Source organism: Symphalangus syndactylus, chromosome 21 (assembly GCF_028878055.3).
Source record: "Symphalangus syndactylus isolate Jambi chromosome 21, NHGRI_mSymSyn1-v2.1_pri, whole genome shotgun sequence".
In the NCBI taxonomy this organism is placed as follows: Eukaryota; Metazoa; Chordata; class Mammalia; order Primates; family Hylobatidae; genus Symphalangus; species Symphalangus syndactylus.
In genome coordinates, this window is record NC_072443.2 from 85427624 (window position 1) to 85449075 (window position 21452).

At 39.2% G+C, this 21452-nt stretch overlaps 1 protein-coding gene and 1 long non-coding RNA gene across 14 annotated transcripts in view; one reads left to right on the forward strand and one right to left on the reverse strand.

Annotated features, from left to right (window-relative positions):
* Nucleotides 1-21452, forward strand: part of CFAP20DC (CFAP20 domain containing) — a 282643-nt gene that overhangs the window by 36248 nt on the left and 224943 nt on the right. The gene's annotated exons all lie outside the window — the stretch shown is intronic.
* Nucleotides 1-21452, reverse strand: part of LOC129471280 (uncharacterized) — a 178752-nt gene that overhangs the window by 2801 nt on the left and 154499 nt on the right. The gene's annotated exons all lie outside the window — the stretch shown is intronic.

Consider the following 21452-nt stretch of genomic DNA (forward strand, 5'->3'; position numbering starts at 1 on the left):
ACTTAACATAATGTCTGACTTAGTTGACTTAACATAATATCCTCCAGCCTCATCCATGTTGCTGCCAATGACAGGATTTTATCCCTTTTATGGCTGGATAGTATTCCATTGTGTATATATACCACATTTTCTTTATTCATTCATTCATTCATGGACACTTAAGTTGATTCCATATCTTAGCTATCTCTCAGCAATCCGTATTTTTAGCAGGTCGTTCGGGTGATTCTGATACACTTGAAGTTTAAGAACCACTCGTGTAGGGAATTCCCAAAAACCCACACGGTAGCCAGAACCCAGGATCTGGCTTCTTCCCAGCATTTGGTCCCAGCCTGGGCATCCATTGGTGCTGCTTGGATGTGGAAGTGTGGCCATTTGTTCCCCGCCCATTGCTTCAAAAGAGAATCCCAACCTCAGGCTTCTAAAGAGTAAAACAGACTTCAGCAGCAGAAAGGTGGTTGTCCCCAGCACCAAAGCCTCCATCTCTTTGGTTTAGCCTTGAGAACAGACCACCATGTGTCCGGCATTTTTTAGAAATTTGCCATCTTATGGAAAGAAGTCTGGATGTCTGTGAGGCCTCATTCTATGACTGTATATGTACTTTTATGAAAGACATTCAGGAACGCAACTAATTCCTAAAGTGAGGTAAATGTGAATAAACTAGAGGATTAGATACGCTGTTTCTAGGGGCCTATAGCCCTTCTTCCTCCTCCATCCTCCAACCCTCCTCCTTCCTCTTTCCTTCTTTTCCTCTTCCTTTTTCTTTCTCCCCTTTTCTGCCATTTTGTTTCTTCTTTCTCTTCCTTTTCTCCCTCATCCTTTTCCCTCTTTCTCTTGTTTTTCTTCTTTGTCCTCTCTTCCCTTCCATCTATCTTTATTCTTGCCCTTTGCCTTTTACTTCTTTTATTCTTCTTCTTCCTAATTTTTCTTTTCCTTCTTCCTTTCCTTCTCATTTCTTATCACTCTCCAACTGCTTTTCTTCCTTCTCTCACTTCTACTCCTGTGGGAGTAAACTTACTCAAGAAGAGAAAGTGGGTGCCTGAGGGCCATAGGAAATGGTAAATGCTATTTCTCTCATCCTGGTTGCTAACTACAGACATCTTTAGACACCCAAGGCACCTGCAGGATTATTCAGGGTCTGAGCCTGCCCCGTCCCGCACCTGTTCAGCAAGAACTCAACCTTAGGCTCTTCAGCCCTTAGTCCCTTCATCGTCACTACTCCATCCACATCCTAACCTCAGAAATGAGCTCGCAAAATGTTCTGTACTGGTAAATGTTTAACACTTGTCTCTGGGGTGGTGATGGAGTATTGAGGGTCCTGATGCTTACTTAGTACTTGCTAGTTTCTGTGGTGTAAATACTCCCACCATGGCTGCTTTCAAGCTACCAATCTGACATCACGGAATGTGGGACTGGGAGGAGATGCTTACCACGGAACCTCACAAACCAGTCAAGCATACTACTAAGGAGTAGTACTACATATAGCCATGGTCCATATGTAGTACTACTGCCTTCCACCATTATGTAGTATTACCACCATATGTAGTACTACTGTCTTCCACAATTAATGCAGATAATTGAGGGTTAGCCATTAGTAAATAAATTACCCTCACTTGAAACATCAGATGTCTGTTAACTCCTTAACAGACTCATTTTTTTGACAGCCATTGAGATAATTAAAGGCAGCAGCATATTATAATTACCACAACACTACCTTTTAGTTTGATTAAATAAAATTTAACTGCAAGTACTGTCAGAAAAATTCAGGCCTTTCAACTGTTACCCTCTTTTTACTTGTGAGTCTGAGTTTGATATCCCTATGAATTGACAACACTATTTGGATTATAGATATCATAAAGTTTCAGTTAATATTTAGTTAAAAAGTAGAATATTATCCAGTCACCTTATCTTTTTTATTTGCATTCTACATCATCTCTGGTGGATTTTTATTATTTTTAAGTGGCTTCACATTATGTTTTATGATACATTTCTTCCTGCAACAGTTTTGCATACAGATGGAAATGTTGGAAATCTAGTTTAAGGTTGATCTTTTTTTTCCCATTTTGTTATGTGATTGATCTGGTCAGTGAGCAAGAAATTCTTCAAGGCCATCCATCACTCTAGGCAGCAGCTGAGCTAAACCTTCTAACTCACTGCTTGCAGTCAGTCATGCAAGATGTGGGTTATAAATATTGAATGTGCAAACAACTGTTTAAATTAGCTGTCCTATCTGTTTTATGCAATTTCAGTAGAAAAGCAAGCTGATATATTGTTTAGTGGCAAGAAGTAGAAGACAGTGAATTCAGTATTATCCTTCCATATGTCATTGAATTCATCCTGTTGGCAAATATTTAAAATAGTTAGATCAAATTAATTCTTGTTCCCTTAAGTGAAATGAGAACTAAGGCAACTGAGCATGTAATTTATGTAGTTTTTTTGTTTTTTATATTCAAACAGTAGGAAGACTTAGTAATTGTACATGTAGCCATCTGTCATAAATATGGTAGCCAATTGTTAAATGCTTAGTTCTGTGAATTTTGTTACCTCTTTGCAATAACAAAAATAGCTTAATATTTGGAAAATATTTGGGCAGGAAGGAAAATAGCAACTGGCTTATCCTACTATTCCTGGTAAGCATCTAGAATATTGAATATATGCAGGTGTTAGTACTTCTGCTACTTGGAGTTGTAACAAGTCTGCATACTTTCACTGGTATTGATATATGTAATAAATAAAATGCAAACCATTTGTAGTGACTCCTAAAAGCCTTTCTGTGTGTAATGAATTTAGGTAAACTTCCATAATTGCTATCTGTGTTTAAAATTTATTTTTCAATTATGTGATGCTGGGAACATCCTTTCAACTAGCAGACATGTATCTAAGCCTACATTAATAACATAAGCAAACTGCTTACCAAAGAGAAGAGTGTTCAGTAACATGTGTCTCTTAGTAGTTGGATCACAATCTAACGTAAAAGTTGGACAAGATTGTAAGTTACTTCCTGTGACAAACACTCCTCCATTTTTCTCTTCTTTCTTGAACAGAATTTTGGTCAGGATAGCAATGAGCCCAGCTAAATAGACTCACCTTCCTAGAGCCCTTGTAGCTAGCAGTGGTCACATAACCTAGCAATGATCGATGAAACGCAAGTGGAATTCTATGGCTGGGACTCCAAAGAGGGCATTTTAAAAGGGACAGACTCAGCTAATTTGCTCCTTTAGCCCTTTGTCTTTTGGTGTGTTGCCCTCTCCTCTGATACACTTCTTTTTATGATTTAATGTCTAAGTCTTCATGAAATTATGCGTTCGTTTAAAACAGTGTCTACTTTAGAATTATAAAATTAAACTTTTACTTATGTCCTTATGTAGAAATAAATTGAACCAGCCTTGCCATATTAATAAACCACATTACATACAAATGTAAGAACAGTATTGGTGAATAATTTTACTGATAACAATCGCAACTGCAGGGGAAAAAAAAGAATTTTCTTAATCTCATCTCTCAAGTCTTATTTCTCTTTTTAATTTCTCCCTCCTTTTTCTTTGATCAGTTGCTATGTTTTCTTACCCTTCAAGTGCCTGTAGTTCAGCGGAAGAGGCCAATTTATAAAAAATTATAATGCAGTTTTATAAGTTCTAGAAATATGTGTCTAAAATGCAAATCTGATTTTATTATTTTCCTACTTAAAAGCCTTCCATGAGCTTTAATGTAGTATTGAAGGTCTTTTCATTCTGGCTCCAATAGCCTTGTCCAATCTTCACTCCTTTTTTTCTCTCAGCATATTTCCTCAGCCTTATGCTGTCTAAAACCACTGGACTCTTGGTAGGATCTGGAAACTATCACATACTGTCATTCCTTCATACTTGTGTATCCTTTCACTTCTGTACCCTTTTTTTCATCTCCATCTGTGAAATCCCACTCATTCTTCAAAACTGACTTATCTTTAAGGCATTCCATGACTCTTCCAAGTTGAATTAATGACTACTTCATCTTCTGTGCTTCTTATAACATTCTTTTTATACTTCTATGATATCATTTATTCAGTCAATTTATAGTTACAGGTCTGTCTTAATAGACTGTGAGTTCTATGAAGAGATAAGCTATGCTTTATTTCGAAGCGCCAGTGTCTTAGCAAGTGCCTGGAAAGGAGTAAATACTCAAGATTTTTGGTATGTTTTTATAACAAGTAAATAAATTTAAACTCTCTGCACCTTTCATTGAGTACTAGGATTAATTATTCATAATTAATTATTTACCTGTTCCTTAAATGTATCCCTGTGAAAGAAATGCTGCTGGTGATGAAATAATCTTCATCAATTACCTAACAAATAATTGTCCATTTGGGTCATATCTGCATCTGCTTTTACTCTAACCCATGACTATGGTTGTAATATCTCTTGTTTTATTTCTAATTGAGCTTATTTGGATCTTCTCTCTTCTTTTCTTGGTTAATCTCATTAATGGTCTGTCGATTTTATCTTTTCAAAGAGACTTATCTTTCGTATTTTTTTTGTTTCCATTTCATTTAATTCTGCTCTGATCTTTGTTATTTCTTTCTCTAGTTCCTTCTGCTGAGTTTGGGTTTGATTTGTTCTTGTTCTCTAGTTCCTTCTGCTGAGTTTGGGTTTGATTTGTTCTTGTTTCTCTAGTTCCTTGAGGTGTGACATATATTGTCTGTTGTTCTGTTGTGCTCTTTCAGACTTTTTTTTTTTTTTTTTTTTTTGAGATGGAGCCTTGCTCTGTCGCCCAGGCTGGGGTGCAGTGGCACAATCTCGGCTCACTGCAACCTCCATCTCCCAGATTCAAGCAATTCTCCTGCTTCAGCCTCCCAAGTAGCTGGGACTACAGGTATGCCCAGCTAATTACCATTATGCCAAGCTAATTTTTGTATTTTTAGTAGATACAGGGTTTCACCATGTTGGCCAGACTGGTTTTGAACTCCTGACCTCAAGTGATTCTCCTGCCTCGGCCTTCCGGAGTGCTGGGATTACAGGCGTGAGCCGCTGTGCCTGGCCTCATTCAGACTTTTTGATGCAGGCATTTAGTGCTGTGAACTTTTCCCTTAAGACCACTTTTGCTGTATCCCAGAGGTTTTGAGAAGTTGCGCCACTATTATAGTCCAGTTGAAAGAATTTTTTCATTTCCATCTTGATTTTATTGTTGACCCAAAGATCATTCTGTAGCAGCTTATTTAATTTCCATGTATTTGTATCATTTTGAGGCTCCTTTTGGAGTTTAATTTCTAGTTTTATTCTACTGTGATCTGAGAAGTTATTTAAAATGATTGTGATTTTCTTAAATGTATTGAGACTTGTTTTGTGGCCTATTATATGGTCTATCTTGGAGAATGCTCTATGTGCTGATGAGCAGAATGTATATCCTGCATTTGTTGGGTAAAATGTTCTGTAAATATCTGTGAAATCCATTTGTTCTAGAGTACAGTTTAAGTTCATTGTTTCTTTGCTGACTTTCTGTCTTGATGACCTGTCTAGTGTTGTCAGTGGAGTATTAAAGTCCCCCATTATTATTGTGTTGTCATCTATCTCATTTCTTAGGCCTAGTAGTAATTGTTGTATGAATTTGGGAGCTTCAGTTATTAGGTGCATATATATTTAGGATTGTGATAGTTTCCTGTTGGACTAATCCTTTTATCATTATGTAATATCCCTTATTGCCTTTTTTTTACTGTTGTTGCTTTAGAGTGTTTTGTCTGATAAAAGAATAGCTACTCCTGCTTGCTTTTGGTTTCCATTTACATGGAATATCTCTTTCCACCCCTTTACCCAAAGTTTATGTGAGTCTTTATGCGTTAGGTGAGTCTCTTGAAGACAGCAGATACTTGGTTGGTGGATTTGTATTCATTCTGCCATTCTGCATCTTTTAAGTGGAGTATTTAGGCAAGTTGAATTCAATGTTAGTATTCAGATGTGAGGTACTATTCTATTCGTCATGTTAGTTGTTGCCTCAAGACCTTGTGTTTTTTCATTGTTACTGTTTTCTAGGCCCTGTGAGATTTATGCTTTAAGGAGGTTCTATTTTGGTGTATTTCAGGGTTTTGTTTCAAGATTTAGAACTCCTTTCAGCATTTCTTGTAGTACTGGGTTGCTAGTGGTAAATTCTCTCAGCATTTGTTTGTCTGAAAAAGATTTATTCTCCCCTTCATTTATGAAGCTTAGTTTCACCGGAGATAAAATTCTTGGCTGACTATTATTTTGTTTAAGGAGTCTACAGATAGGACCCCAATCCCTTCTGGCTTGTAAAGTTTCTGCTAGAAACTTTATAGGTTTTCCTTTATAGGTTACCTGATGCTTTTGTCTCACAGCTCTTAAGATTCTTTCCTTTGTCTTGACTTTAGATGTCCTGATGACTGTGTGCCTAGGTGATGATCTTTGTGCAATGAATTTCCGCAGAGTTCTTTGAGCTTCTTGTATTTGGAAGTCTAGGTCTCTAACAAAGCCAGGGAAGCCTTCCTCAATTATTCCCTCAAATAAGTTTTCCAAATGTGTATATTTATCTTCTTCCTCAGGAACACCAATTGTTCTTCTGTTTGGCTGTTTAACATAATCCCAAATTTCTTCTACTTGTTCTAGTATATTGTTGAGACTTCCACTGCATTTTGTATTTCCCTAAATGTGTCTTTCATTCCAGAAGTTGTGATTGTTTTTTCTTTACATTTATTTCTCTGGAAAGTTTTTCATTCATATCCTGTACTTTTTAAAATTTATTTAAGTTAGTTTTTACCTTTCTCTGGTATCTCTTTGAGTAGCTTAATAATCAACCTTTTGAATTTTTTATCTGGGAATTCAGAGATTTCTACTTGGATCCATTGCTGGGGAGCTAGTGTGATCTTTTTGGGGCATTGTAGGACCCTGTTTTGTCATATTACCAGAATTATTTTTCTGATTCCCTCTCATTTGGGTAGACTATTTCTTAAAATTGTTCTTGAATTTATTTTTGATTGGACTATGGTTTTTTAAATTTAAATTTCTTTTTTCCTCTCCTAAGGACCAGACTTTGATGTTTATTTTAGCCTAATTTGATTCTTGGTGCTTGTAGGAGTGAAGACTTTGTATGAGATCCTTAGTTGTAGAGAGTCTTTGTGTACTGGCTTTCCCCAATGCTGGTGAGTGGTAGTAGTTATATTCTTGGTGTGTGGGTGGGTTCACTGTCTCCTGTGGAGTTATAATGGCAGGGATCTCTTGAAGCTTATCTTGTTCTCTCATGGTGTACACTTTGTTTACTGTTTTCTCAGTTTTTTTTTTTTTATTATTTTTTAAACTGAGTTGATGATTCAGGCTTCAAGCCAATAGGGAAGGTATTCCTGGGTAGGCACTAGTTGTGGTGAAGGCAGGTGGGTAGATGTAATACTCAGTGGTGGGCTGAGGTCCCAGCCTTGATGAGTGTGGCTGGGAAAGCTCTTAATTAGATGTGCTGAGGTTTTATCAGGGTTAAGAGTAGGAACTACCAGAGCTCCCATGCCAGGTCACCAGGAAAGCTGTTCACCTCACAGCCTCGCTCTTGTCCTAGTGTTTTAGCTATTCACATCAGACAGGTATCTCTTTTCATCTGTAGGAATGTTGATGTTCCAAGTAGGGAGGAATTGTGACCCTGCCTCTGTCGGCCTGAATCTGGGGTGTGCTTTTTCTGTGGGGCTGCACTCACCCTGGATTTTTCCAGAAAGGCTGTCTATAAGTGCATCCAGTGTTTCTGTGGGGGAAGCCCCAGCTGTGTCTGCAATGGAGTGCTGGGGGGAACAAGGACCCTTTCTCTAATGCCTTTCATGATCACAGAGGCTGCCTGTCTGTTGGGATATAGGTGCAGACTTTCCCTATTGTGCCCAGCATTGCAATTGTTTCTCTGCTACGAGAAACTACCCACCAGTGGAAAGATCTGAAACCCAAGTCCTGCTGTTCAGATTTTTTTGTCCCACAGGGTTTTTCCTTGATAGGGTACTCTCCCCCTTCCCCTAGGGATGAGGCTTCCTGAGAGCTGTACTTCAGTGATTGTTATTGCCCTTCTGGGTCTAGCCACCCAGCAGGGCTACCAGGCTCCAGACTGCTGCTGGGGAATGTCTGCAAAGAGTCCTGTGTTATGATCTGTCATCAGGTCTCCCAGCCATGATACCAGCACCTGCTCTGGTGGAGGTAGCAGGGCAGTGATGTAGACTCTGTGAGAGTCCTTAGTTGTAGATATGTTTAGTTTTCCGGCTTTCTCAAATGCTGGTTATGCCAGCAGTGAAGTTGTCACGTGGACAGACTCAGGCCCTCTTGTTAGCCATAGCTGTTGTTTTCTCCTTGCTGGGAGCCAGATTATTCTGTCATGAGTTGCTGTAATGGCTTGAGTTGGTTGGCCTCCAACCAGGAGGTGGTGCTTTCCAGAGGTGCCAGCTGCAGTAGTAGAAGAGAGATCTAAGCTTACTCTAAGTTGGCCAGGGGAAGTATTCTGGTTTCTTAGGTGATGGGCAGAGCCACAAAGCTCCCAAGAGTTTATGTCTTTTGTGTTCGGCTACCAGGGTGGGTAGAGGAGTACCTTCAGATGGGGGCAGGATTAGGTGAGTATGAGCTCAGACTCTCCTGGGGCGGGGCTTGCCACAGCCACTGTTGGGGAGTTGGGGGTGGTTCTCAGTCCAATGAGGTTTTGTTCCAGAGGGAAGTATGGCTACCTCTGCTGTGCAGTCTAGTTTGCCAGGGAAGTGGGTGACATCCAGTAGCAAAAGGCCTCACCCAGCTCCACACAGTTGGCAAGGCCAGTCTTGCTCTCGCAGTGCCCCACTAACAGCGCTGAGTTTAGCTCCGGGCAGCCTGCTCACAAAACTCAGACCTGCCCCAGGCCATAAGCTTCCACACTGAGAAAGCAAGCAAGGCTTTCAGGCCTTGCCCCTCCCAGTCTGCCTACAATGTCAGCAGCTCCTGTGTTTGCATCTGTAACAGTTCCCATTTGCTCCCCACCCAGATTCTGATCAAGAAAGTTTGTACCCAGTTGAAACTATTACAAAATTTAGTTGGAAGCTTCATTCATCTGGTGACCCCTCCCTAATTCTGCTGGCTGTCTTTCCCTAGTGCCTCTATGAGCTATTGTCAGGGATGGCTTCCCTGGGCTCAAGCTGGAGAATGGGACTGCCTACAAGGCTTTTCCTGCCGCTGCTTCTACTTTTATATTTCGTTCAGCTCCCCAAATCAGTTTTAGCTGTAGGTAAGGTTAAGTCCTTCTCCCGTGATCTGGATTTTCAGATTCCCCAGTGGGAATGTATGTTCAGAGCCAGGATTCCCCACCTCACACTTTGGGAACTCACAGTTTTTTGCCTGTCTCGCAGAATTTGCAGCAGCATGCTGCTTCTTTCAAAGGATCTGTGAATTCTTCCAGTTTTCCTGGTAGGTTCCTGCAGTGGTACTTGGAACAAAAGTTCATGGTGTGAGTCTCCACACATTGTTCAGTCTCTCCAAGTGGGAGGTGCACATTAGCCCTGCCTCCTGGCCACCATCTTCCTCCCATCTCCTTCTGATGGATTTTTAACGTTATGATTTTATAGTTTTCTTGGCTTATTCTGGTTGCTGGGATGACAGTAGCAGTCTTTTGCCACTGTCTACATTCTAACCTATTCTCCCCTCCTCCCCGTCCATCCATCCATCCATCTATCCTTCCATGTATAGATGTGTGTATATATACCTACACACAGTATATTACATATTTATAAAAACACATATAAATGTAGGGATGTTTAAAAGTACTTTTCATTGAGGAGTAATTCCATCTTGTAAATTATTTCCCTTCCTCTATGTGCCCAAATTACTATAAGGTGTTAGTTTTAGCTTTCCTAAATAAATGAGAGATTTGAGTCACTGAAAACCACATTTGTTTTCATCTAATTCTATGTATCTAGGATATTTTGTAAATGAGGATTTACTACTTCATATCTTTTCAGCCTCATCAAATCTAGAAATGAAAGTAATCAATACTTAAATTTGATTAGTTCACAAATAACATCGGCTCTATCGACCACCAAAGAAGATTACAAAACAGATGATGAAGACATTCAATTACATTAATATATTGAAACTTTTATGACAATAAGAGCTGATGATAGTTCTATAACAGTTATTGTCTGTCTAGAAATATAGTGGTGAGATATTAAGCAAGATGTTATCAGTATTCACATCATTTTAGTTTATCTAAAGTGATATAAAATGAATATAAGCAGAAAGCTTAATTCATATAAAAATTATATGACAGAAAAATTTACACATGGTACACTTCAAGTATATTATAATCTCTCAGAATAGTGTTTACCACAGAACATAGTGTTATGTAAGGTGACTTTGTCTGAAACTTGTCTGTATCAGCTAGCTTTTTCTGCATAACAAACTACTCCAACAGTCAGTAGCTTAAAAGTATTATGTATTATTTCTCATTTATCTATGGGCAGGTTGGAATTACTAGGCCTGGCTAGGCAAATAGGCTTGAACTATGCATGTGGCTGGACTTGCTTCCTCACTGAGGTTTGGAGTAAGGTCTGCTCCACATGTTTTCATTCTAGGGCTGAGACAGAGGAAAACAGAAGCCACCAAGGCCCCTCCCATGGCATTGGTAGAGACACAAGTGAATGAACAAAAACACACAAGGTCTCTTGAGATCTAGGCTTAGAATTAGCATACCATCCTTTCTGCCTCATTCTGTTGGTCAAAGCAAGTTCATGGCCATACCCTAAGTTAAAAAATAGCAAATAATACCGTGCCCAAGGAGAAGACATTACAAAATTATAGGACAAAAGGTATGGATAGAGTAGGGGGTAAAAAATCAGGGCCATTCTACCATTGTAGCCAAAGGGGATTGGCTACATAGGTAGTTAGGAATCTCATTGTTATAAGGTACTTTCTCTGGCCTAGAACTAGATGTTGGAGACAGGGTTCTGTGGTTGATATCCACTAATATGGGGATGCTCAAATCACAAGTTTACACAGGACTAGGCAGATAGTGGAAATGAACAAAACAGAGCTGTGGGGATTATGCAGTGGAAAATTTGTACCCCAGTTAAAGAGATGGGGGCCTCTATGCAGCCACAGCTGACTGTTACCAAGTAGAAAAGCAGATCATGTTTACCAAATCTTCAGATTTCTCAAGAGAATCAAGAAATTTAAAATTTTTAATGACATCTTCTAATTTTTAGAGGTTGGCAAGTAATTTTTTTTTTGGCCAAATCCAAGAGGCAGATTTGGAATGTGGGCCTCTAGTTGGTAATCTGTGCAAAGCCAGAGGTTGCTTGGAGACTCTGGAACATTTTCCATTATAGTGGCCTTATCTGTAGATGCTAGAGGGCATTACAAATCTTACCGTAATAATTAATGTTAATAATAATAACTCCTTAAATTACTATGTCACTTTATATTTTATAAAACACTTTCATGCTCTCATTTGATTATGGTTGAAAAATATGTCTCTTGCTTCCTCCAAGAAGCAGAAAGAGCCTTCTTCCTGTGCCTCAGATGCATGTTGGGTGCTACAGACTTTTGCTTGTTTACCAGATATTTATTGAGCACCTGCTATACATCAGGAACTGATCCAGGTTATTAACATACATCAGTGAACAAAACAGGTGAAAATCCCTGTCCTCATGGAGTTTATGTTCTTTCTCTTTGTAGCTTGACCCCCTTGTCCTAAAACTGGATCACCATCTCATTCATAGGTTTGCCCTATTCGAAAGTATTTACAGTAAAAGCCCTGTCCTGTAACTATATCAAGACATTTATGAGGTGAGAATAGCCAAGGGCACCAAAAGTAGGTATGTTTCACAAAGAGAAGAGTGTCCATTAATCCAATGGGTCTGTTAGGAGAGCTCCTTCTGCACTTAGTTTAAACAAAAGCAAGTCTGAAAAGAGCCCTTAGTAATTGGTGGAAATTGAAGTGAAATTAAAAAACCTTCCTCCTATTGTATGTGTTGTTTTCATCATAGGATCCTCTACTTTCTTCTCGCAAGTTAGTTTCAGACTTCTCCTGGAATGCTATGATGTGGCAAAGTCAGGACTGACCAACTTTTACTATTATCAGGCATAGTCTGTCACTTAGGCAATTACATCAGTTGTTCCATTTTCATATCATGTCTGGAAGACAGATAACAGATGTCTTTAGACTTTGGTCCTAGTAAATTGAGATTTCATCTGTTTGTATATAGGCTTATAACCACACTGTATCTCTGATATTCTCAGCTTGGATCTTTTATGGGGATACCTATGGATTGTTTTGGCATACATCTGACTTTGGGTTTAGAAAGGTAATGAATAGGACTATAAATATAATCCAACTATAAAAGCAGTCTGTAGCTTGGTGTTCTAAAGCACACCTAAAAGCAGCCTATAACTTGCTATTCTGAAGCATATCTGACTTGCCAGACATTAAGTCTGTGTCTGAATCTCTTAAATAGATTAGGCTGCATAACACCTACAACCACCAATAAGTTGTTCCTGGTTAATAGACGTGCAGCAAAAGTTCATTCCCTCCATCCACCCATTCTATCTGTTGTCGTATTAAAAAAATAGAGAAAAATAAGGAACTAGGTTGTTACAGTGTATAAAACAAATATCTACCTTCAGATGACTGAGAGTGGTATCTACACTATTTCATAATTTTTAAAGCCTTTCATTTTTTTCATCCCTTCTGTGCTGCATTTTTAGTGTGATTAATCAGTATATTTCCCCCCCTCTGGTAACTCTTGAAATGCTTATAAAATAAGTCTTTTAGATTCATCATATAACTCTAGGGAAGAACATTGGATATTCAGTCAGAAATCGTGGATGCATTATAGCTCTGTCACTAACCAAGACCTTGGGCAAGTGACTTCATTTTCTGGGAGCCTCAGTTTCTTTAGATGTCAAAGGAGAAAATGACAATGGCTCCTTAATGTGAGGATAAGTTTGATGATAAGAAGTGCTTTTTAAGCTAGGCAAATACTAGTTCTTGTTAAAAGAAGGTCACAAATGCTCTCTTTTTCATATTTACTTAAAATAACATCTCCTTGAGTGAGGAAGAAAATTGAAGAAAAATTGAACCAATCCTCATTAATAAGCCTGAGAACATTGATTTGGCATCTTTTGCTGCACTTGGAGATAACACCAGGTGTATCAGATGAGATTTGTGGTTGAGAGAAAGAATAACAGAACATAAAATTTAGCACTTTCTGTGATGCTAATTTGTGAGTAACTTGTACTTTCTTCTTGTTTTGATGACCAGGGTATACATGGATATTTTTAAAAATCAAAATGGTAGTATCATCAGTGATAGTTCTTAGTATGTAAGTTACTGAATAGATGTTTTGTAGATGTTTTCACATTTAAAAATACTTCTACTTGCTTTGCTTGCATAAAGTCATTTTGGTTATGCCATTTAGAAGCATTAATTTTTCCAAATGGTTTTTGTTTAGAAATTGGAGATATGTCCCTTAAGGTGGAATCGTGTATCCCTTGTGAGGGAAGCTAATTATTCAGCATGTGTGTGTGCCACACACTCATCTTACCATATCCTCAGCTACTGGGAGTAAGAGGCATTTATTCCCCTTTGTTCCATTTTGTAGATGAGGAAACTGAGGCTCTGCGAGTAACTTTGCGAAGGCTTGTCAGTGGGTTAACAGAGCTGGGATCCCCAACTCAGTTCTGTCAGGCTCTGACAATCCATGGACTTTTAACTTCATGATCTTGCCTCCTAGGTAAACGATTAAGATGGTGGCCAACCACATGGCATTTTAGTATATACCAGGTATTAAAAAATGCCAAAAGTTACTTACATTTTTGTTTAATATTTCACTTTTTCAATTTAGAATGTCTGTTTTGGAATCTCTTCTTTACCACATGTCACCTTTTTGTCCTTCCCCTCAAGCCGCACTAATTGGCAGAGAGCCCGGGAAGCCCCCTGATTACTATAGTAACATCAGGTACTTCCTTTTCTTCCCTGAGGCCACCCCTAATCAGACTACTGCCTGGCTAATTCCCTGCTTTTGCGAGATTAGAAAAAGGTTGTCTGTGCCGGGCGCAGTGGCTCACACCTGTAATCCCAGCACTTTGGGAGGCCAAGGCAGGTGGATCACCTGAGGTCAGGAGTTCGAGACCAACCTGACCAACATGGAAAAACCCCATCTGTACTAAAAATACAAAATTAGCTGGGCGTGGTGGCACATGTCTGTAATCCCAGCTGTTCGGGAGGCTGAGGCAGGAGAATCACTTGAACCCGGGAGGCGGAGGTTGGGGTGAGATCGAGGCTGAGATTGAGTCATTGCACTCCAGCCTGGGCAATAAGTGTGAAACGAGAGAGAGAGAGAGAGAGAGAGAGAGAGAGAGGGAGAGGGAGCGAGGGAGAGACTGTCTGTTTCAAAGGCCAAACTCCTAAGCATAAGATTACCACCCCCTTTCCTCTAGTGGTATGCCTTCTTGGTGATCTATACAGTCCTATAGAGGCAGTCTATCAGGCCTTGTATTTTTGTAGTAGTATCAAAGAATCTTCAAGGATAAAGTATAGAAATTAAGTACATAAATTATCATTTACAAAGTGTGTTATTTTACCATTGATTTAAATCTCTTAGGTCGGTTTCCTTTTTTTCTCTTTCCCTTTGAAGCAGGCTTCAGCTCTTTGAATTTGCTCTCTTTACTAACTCTTACTGCTTTAATTCCAATATGCACCCTATTTTAGTAACATTTAAATGTTTTTTTAAGCTTCTTGGAATTAATAGGTTAATTCTTATTTTTCATCATTTAATTTAAATCCATTTTCCTTTTTCCCCCTATCAAGTTTTCTTTTACAGTTTCTCACTAGGTGATGTCTTTTTATGGTTGAATTTCCAGTCAGTGACCTTAATTTGAGTTCCAAACTGTGATATTTTTCGTATATTATTCACCTAAATATCAACTCAGTTGGTACCTCTTGAAGTTTCTGCTCCAGAAACTCTCCAAATGGGCCTTCCTTTTTGTGGAGGGGAACACACTCTACTCTCATCCCTGGAACAAAACCTTCTGTGTTGTTCTTCACATCCTGTATGCCCTCCAGTTGCCACCCACTCTCTGCCTCCATTTCTGTTCATCTGAATTTTCAACCTCTCGAATCTTCCTGATTCTCGTTGAGTGCCTACTGTCTCATGAATTGACAGGCCCTGGAACATTTCCAGTTTCCCCTGACTTCAAGTTGGAGGGCCTCCATCAGCGTTTCCAAATCTCTTCATAGTCCTCTGTCTACCTTGGGAAAGATTTTATTTCCAGATCTTACCATGAGGTTATTGTTTCCTTTATTTAAAAAATTAACACAAGCATTAGTGTCTTTACCATGAGCATGCTCAGATTCCCTGACTCCAGCTAGATTCGACTGCTAAAGATTTTGACTGGAATTTGAAGCTGAAACATCTCTTCTTCACCCCCACACCTCTGCCTTAAGCTTTATCCATACCCCACTCCTGGCCATCTCAGTAATCTCATGCAGATGGAGGGTATTGTAGTATCAACCTAAATAACAGAGAGGCTCGCTAAAAGAAAAGATGTTTATTTGGGAATAAAGCATTGCAATGAGAATACACATATGCCATGGTAAAGTATGTGTGTTTTCAGAGGGATAAAGGAATACAAAAGTTTTTAAAGGAAGAAATGAAGGAGATTACATAATCGTTTTGAAATAATTATCTCTGGCTGCAAGATCAAGGGTGACACCAGTTCAAGGTTGGACAGGCAGTTTCTGGGCAGATGTTCTTGCAGAGCTTTTTTATTCCATGTGGTTGTGATGGCCCTCATGCAAGGTTGTGGTTTCTGTAGAGCCTGTTTAATGATGAGGCATACAAGCATAAGAACCCTCTCTCTTTGTGGCCTTCCCGTGCTCTATCGGGTTCTTTTTTTTTTTTACATTAGTGACTGCATTTTGGCTCTGACAGTTTTCATGGCAACAGTAAATAGCATACACTGCAAAAGAGCAAAGGAAGAAAATTCAGATGTAGTATTTCTATACTACATTTTCAGAGTTGAAACTGTATTTTCGAGTGTGTCAATTGCCAACTACCATCAGGTACAATCCCTGAAGTCCTGTTAAGATCTATTAAGACCCTTTTTCAGTCAGCTCTAGTGATTCACCGTAACAGTCCAATGAGAGGGCCAAGAGTCCATTTAATTGTGCAAGATCTATAACTCCAGGCCTGGATACCATCATTATGATATTAGTTGTCCCAGCCTTGATTCTTTGGGCTCCTTTGTCTGTCCCTCACTCCTTTCATTTAACAAGCATGGGTGGATATCTGACTCTTGTTATATTCAGATAGTCACTGAAGGTCTCCTGTTACTCAGTGGGCCCTGTTGACACTACCACTGTCCCCACCCTATCTTAGCTCCTTGTCTGAAGCCTGGAGCGGCCTCCTTGCTGCTATCTCTAGTCGGCATTTTTCAAGGCCATTTGGCTGCCTGTTTGTCTTATGGCTTCTTGCCTGGCCTCCCAGGCATCACTGGCTTCTAATTTTCCATCACATAAAGCATATGTTCCACTGACCTTGTTCAAGTCTCCCATAATCTGTGTGTTCACGCTAACATCCACTCTTACCATACTTACAGATCTGCAGAAGCTCTATCACGTTTAAATACCAAGACTGCTGATCTGCTTTCTTCTCTTCCTCTAGCATCACTGGATCTCCCTCTCCTGTCTGTCTGCTAATAAACTTTCCCTAGGTGTCTCAGTCCTCATCAGTGAAGATGATGGTAACAGAGGTTAATGTGCAGGAGTTTGGCGTTTAACTGTCCACCAGCTGTGTGAGTTTGGACAAAGGACTTAACCTCTGTGTGCCTTAATTTCTTCCACAGAAAATGAAGTTAGTAATAATACCAAATAATCCACAAGTCTCCATAGTTTTTAATGGCTAGCATTTATTTCTTGCTCATGACATGTGGGCAACAGGTAGGCTGCATCTTTGTTCTTTTTCATTCTACGGTGCAGAGTGAAGAGTAGCTCCTGTTTCTGGGACACGTCATCATCAGGGTCAGTATTGTGATGAGAGTTTCTGTTGAGTCACGTCTGCCCAGTTCTACTGACTAATGTCTATCACATGGCTTACCCTAGAGTCACAGGGTGGGGCTATATCCTCCTCCACAAAGATAGGAGCAGGGGCTGTTTGTGATTAATAATGTAGTCAACGATGCTGCCTCATAGGATTATTGTGAAGTATAAATTAGTTAATAGGCATGAGAGCTTAAAAGGATTCCTGGCACATGGTAAGGACTCAGTAAAGCATCAGTTGTTTTGTTAAGTCTGTGCCATGTTCTATGCTAAGTACTGTATGGGTGTCATATAGTTTAATCCCATGAGTTTGATATTATTATCACCCATTTACAAACGAGTAAACTTAGGCTTACAGAGGATAGCTAAATTCTCCATAGTCATATACAGTTTGCAAGGAACAAAATGGGCATTTAAACCAGACCTATGAGACTTCAGAATCTTTGCTCCTAATCTTTTACTACTCCAGAAAACATGTATTGAGAGGGTTCCTCTCAAACTTAATGAGCTTACTTCACTGCTGCTACTGCAGTCTGTACCACTTCTGCAGAATCTGCCATGACCTTGAAGGACTTGCCCTTAGACAGCTGTCTGCCCCACAGCTACCAAAGTCCAAAGACTTTGGTTACAATAACCTTCAAGCTTGGGCTAGTGCTTTTGATCACGTTATTCAAACCACAGAGGCCAACTCTACAGAAGACCAACTGTGGACTCTGAAGCTCTCAATCCCACTTTTGGAGAGTAGGATAAATTTACATACTGTCTAGACCTTGCCTTCTATGGGATCTTATTTGTCTAATTCTTTCCTAGACCCCCCCATACCCACTCCCCAAGGCAGAAGACAGACCCTGCAGTCTGTACATTGCTATCGAGAGTTACTTATTTGTCCCTCTTCCTGTATCTCATTAGTGTACAAATGGTGGAATAAGACATGTGGGCATTTACAGTCTTACAAGACTAGACCTGTTTACTTTCAAGGCTTAGAGGTTGGGGTAAGTCCTTAAAATAATTGTTTGATCCTCACATTCATTCTTCCAAGCCCAGGGCAGGGCAGCCCTTCCACTTTGTACTTGGCGGTATCTCTTCCATGAGGTTGTGAGCTTCATGAGAGTAGAAGGCCATGTTTCATGATACTTCTGCATTTCTCTACAATGCCTATGACCTTGAGGCCATCATTAGAGGCTTCTAGAGAGAATATGCAGAATGAATTAATACAGCCTTTGTCTTTGGGAAGCTAACAATCTAGGAATGTTGTCTCTCAACTCTTAAATGGCGACATTGTTTTCCTCACTGAATTGTCATGAGGATTCAGATTTCAAAGGAGGCAGCATAGTGAAGTGGTAAGAGCATGTTCTAGAGCCAGATCCCAGCTCACTACTTACTATGTTTAAAATTTGTGCTTCCATTTTTCTCATCTATAGGGTAGAGATAATAATATTAATAGTACTTATTTCACAAGTTTTTTAATGAGGATTAAATGAGTTAGTACAAGTATTGGGCACATAGAATTAAATAAATGTTAGCCATTGTAAATAACAAAATAATACATCTGAAAGTGTTGGAGGACTTTTCCGTAGTTCAGCTAAAGACAGCGTCCTTGTCTGTCCCACGGACATGAAAATTTAGGCTCACAGAAAGTTTGAAGGGTGAGTAAAGCAGGAGTTTTTTGGGTGAAAAGGGGAAACAATCCTTCACAAGGCCAGAGTCCCTTCTGGAGTGCTTCCCACCACAGCTTGAATCCCAGATTCCACACAGGAAGAGGAGGGGCCAGGCTCCTCCCTGCTGCAAAAGGTGCAAACCTCTGTGGCTCCACCCCAGTGTGCCCTCTTCCCAGTGGGCAGGCCTGTTGGAGACCCCCTCCCACCTGGCTGTCTCAAAAGCATCTAGAATTACCTAGAACAATGCTACTCAAAGTTGCCATTACAGTGAGATAAGGAACTTGGGCCACAATATAAATCAGCACTCTCCTTCCTTCTTTGGAAAATTCTTGCTAGGAAAAAAATGTTTGCTTATTGATAAATTTAATTTATGTTCCAGCTCTAGCTTCTTTTTTTCTTTGTAGATCAGCAATAAACAGTTCACATAGCACACTTTTTGTTTTCCTGGCCCAGGATATAGTAGGCAGTCAGTACATTTGTTTATATACTCTGACCTGAAAAGGCTGTCTATGTAAAGGAACTTATTAAGAGGAAGCAAATAACGAAGTTTGTGGATTTCAAGTTGTGTGGATGTCATACATTATACATCTATTTGTAATCTGTCTGTATCTTAAAAGTTGCAAACAAGGTAAATCACAGCTGTTTTTTTGGTAAAGATTTTGAATATTTTTCTGGTAGGAAGAGTAGTTAAAGGCAGCCATGTGGGTTGTTATGTGAAGCCTAGAATGGGCTTTCCCAGATATCAGGAAGACACAGAGGTGATATCCTCATTTTCTTTTGCTACTATGTTAGCATCTGTTTATAGTCAAATATATAAAAATAAGCACAGTTATTACAGGTGAGATTTATTTGTATAAATAAATTTGGAAACTATGCCTGTTGTTTACTAGAAAACCCAATTATGGTGTTGTTACCTAGAAGGGAATATTGTAAGTAAACACTTTTTTTTTTTTTTGCTTCATTTATACCAAAGTAATTTAACATGAAATTAGTAATTATACTAATCTGGGCCCTCTAGAGCAACAGAAACGATAGATAGATAGATAGATAGATAGATAGATAGATAGATAGATAGATAATAGATAGACAGACAGACAGACAGACAGGTAGATAGATAGATTTATTATACAGAATTGGCTCATGTGGTCATGGAGGCTGAGAAGTCCCATGACCTACAGTCTGGCAAGCTGAAAGGGCAGAAGAACCAAGAGATAGTTCCAGGTTGAGTCTGAAGGCCTGACAACTGGAAGAGCCAATGGTATAAGCTCCAGTCCAAGTTGGAAGACTCCCAAGGCGAAAGACCTATGTTCCAACTAAAAAGACAGAGAGAGCAAATTCTCCCTTACTCCACCATTTTATTCTATTCAAGGCTCCAATTGATTGGAGACCTAACCAGATTTGAGAGGCAATTTACTTCACTGAGTCTACTGATTTATATGTTAATCTCAGCCAAAAACACCTTCACAGACACACCCAAAATAATGTTTAACCAAATCTCTGGGGACCCAAGAGCCCATTCAGTTGAAACAAAAAAATTGATCTTCACAGTAATGTTAGATGCAGCCCTATATAAGGATGAACTTCTTTGATTCCTATAAACTCTTAAAAAAGATTTTTTTCTACTCAAAATTAATTACTTAGACTACTTTTGGAAACATTTTAATTTATTATTTGCATAAATTTTTAAAAATTTCTACAAATAGTGTTTTTTTTTTTTTTTTAGTGAGAAATTTTTGACAATCATTTCTGATGGACTGCAACTGAAAATGTAAAGACATGTGCCAGTGGTTGTTCTGGGAATTTTTCAGTTGCAGGAGAGTCCTGTTGTTGGGCTAAAAAATAGATTTGATAAATTATGGAGGAAACCTATCGAGTGATGGGGCAGAAGAAGGCAGGCTGCTTTGTGCAATAGTATCTCCTAATATCTTTATCAAAATGGCATCATAAGGATGTACAGCGAAGGTGGTAACCGTCTGTCATTCCAGAGAAAAAGGGATATAGGTAATGCAGCCTGAGGTTCTCAGGGCATGGAGGAAAAACGTTTCAAAAACAGAAAAGAACCATTTGAAAATGCAAAAGAAAATGGATATCCTAGGAGCAAATTGGATTATTTTTTCAGACTTGTTGTCTTCCTGTAACCTTAACAAATGGTACCATAGCTCCCCCTGCTGCATAAGGAGGCAAAGAGGCAAAACCCTGTCACAAAGAACCTTCTTCGCCCACCTGCCAGAATTTTTGGTTTTGCTGTTTGTTTTTTTGTTTTTTTTAAATCTTTTGGTTCTTTACCCAAGCAAAGTCATTGAAACTGTTCTTATTTTTTATTTCCAACCATCCTTTCTCTCCTCTTCCTGCTAATTGCATGTTTGAAAGATTTATGGATATCATTTTAAAAGCTAACATTTCAAATAAAACATAATAGGAAATTGTAATTTGATGACTGGAGGTGTCTAGAAATGCATAAAATACAATTTAGATATATATTGTACTTGGATAACAAGTGTGGGAAAGACTGGGGGAAGGAGGAAGGCATTATTGTTATTTGATGAGGAGAAGAACACAGTTTTAAAGACCTGAATTCTCTGACATCAATTTGCTTGGTGCCTTGGGCAAGTTGCTTAACTTTATTTGTGTGCTGCAGTTTCCCCCCCCAGAAAGATCAGGATAACGGCATATGCCTTTCCTCTGCCTTATAGAATTCTTATCAGAATGATAGAAGATCAAGTAATGCCCCACTTATCCAGCCATCATACTTCCAGCCTTAGCCATCTGTAATGAATCTCAGAAGCAGGCAGAAAAAGG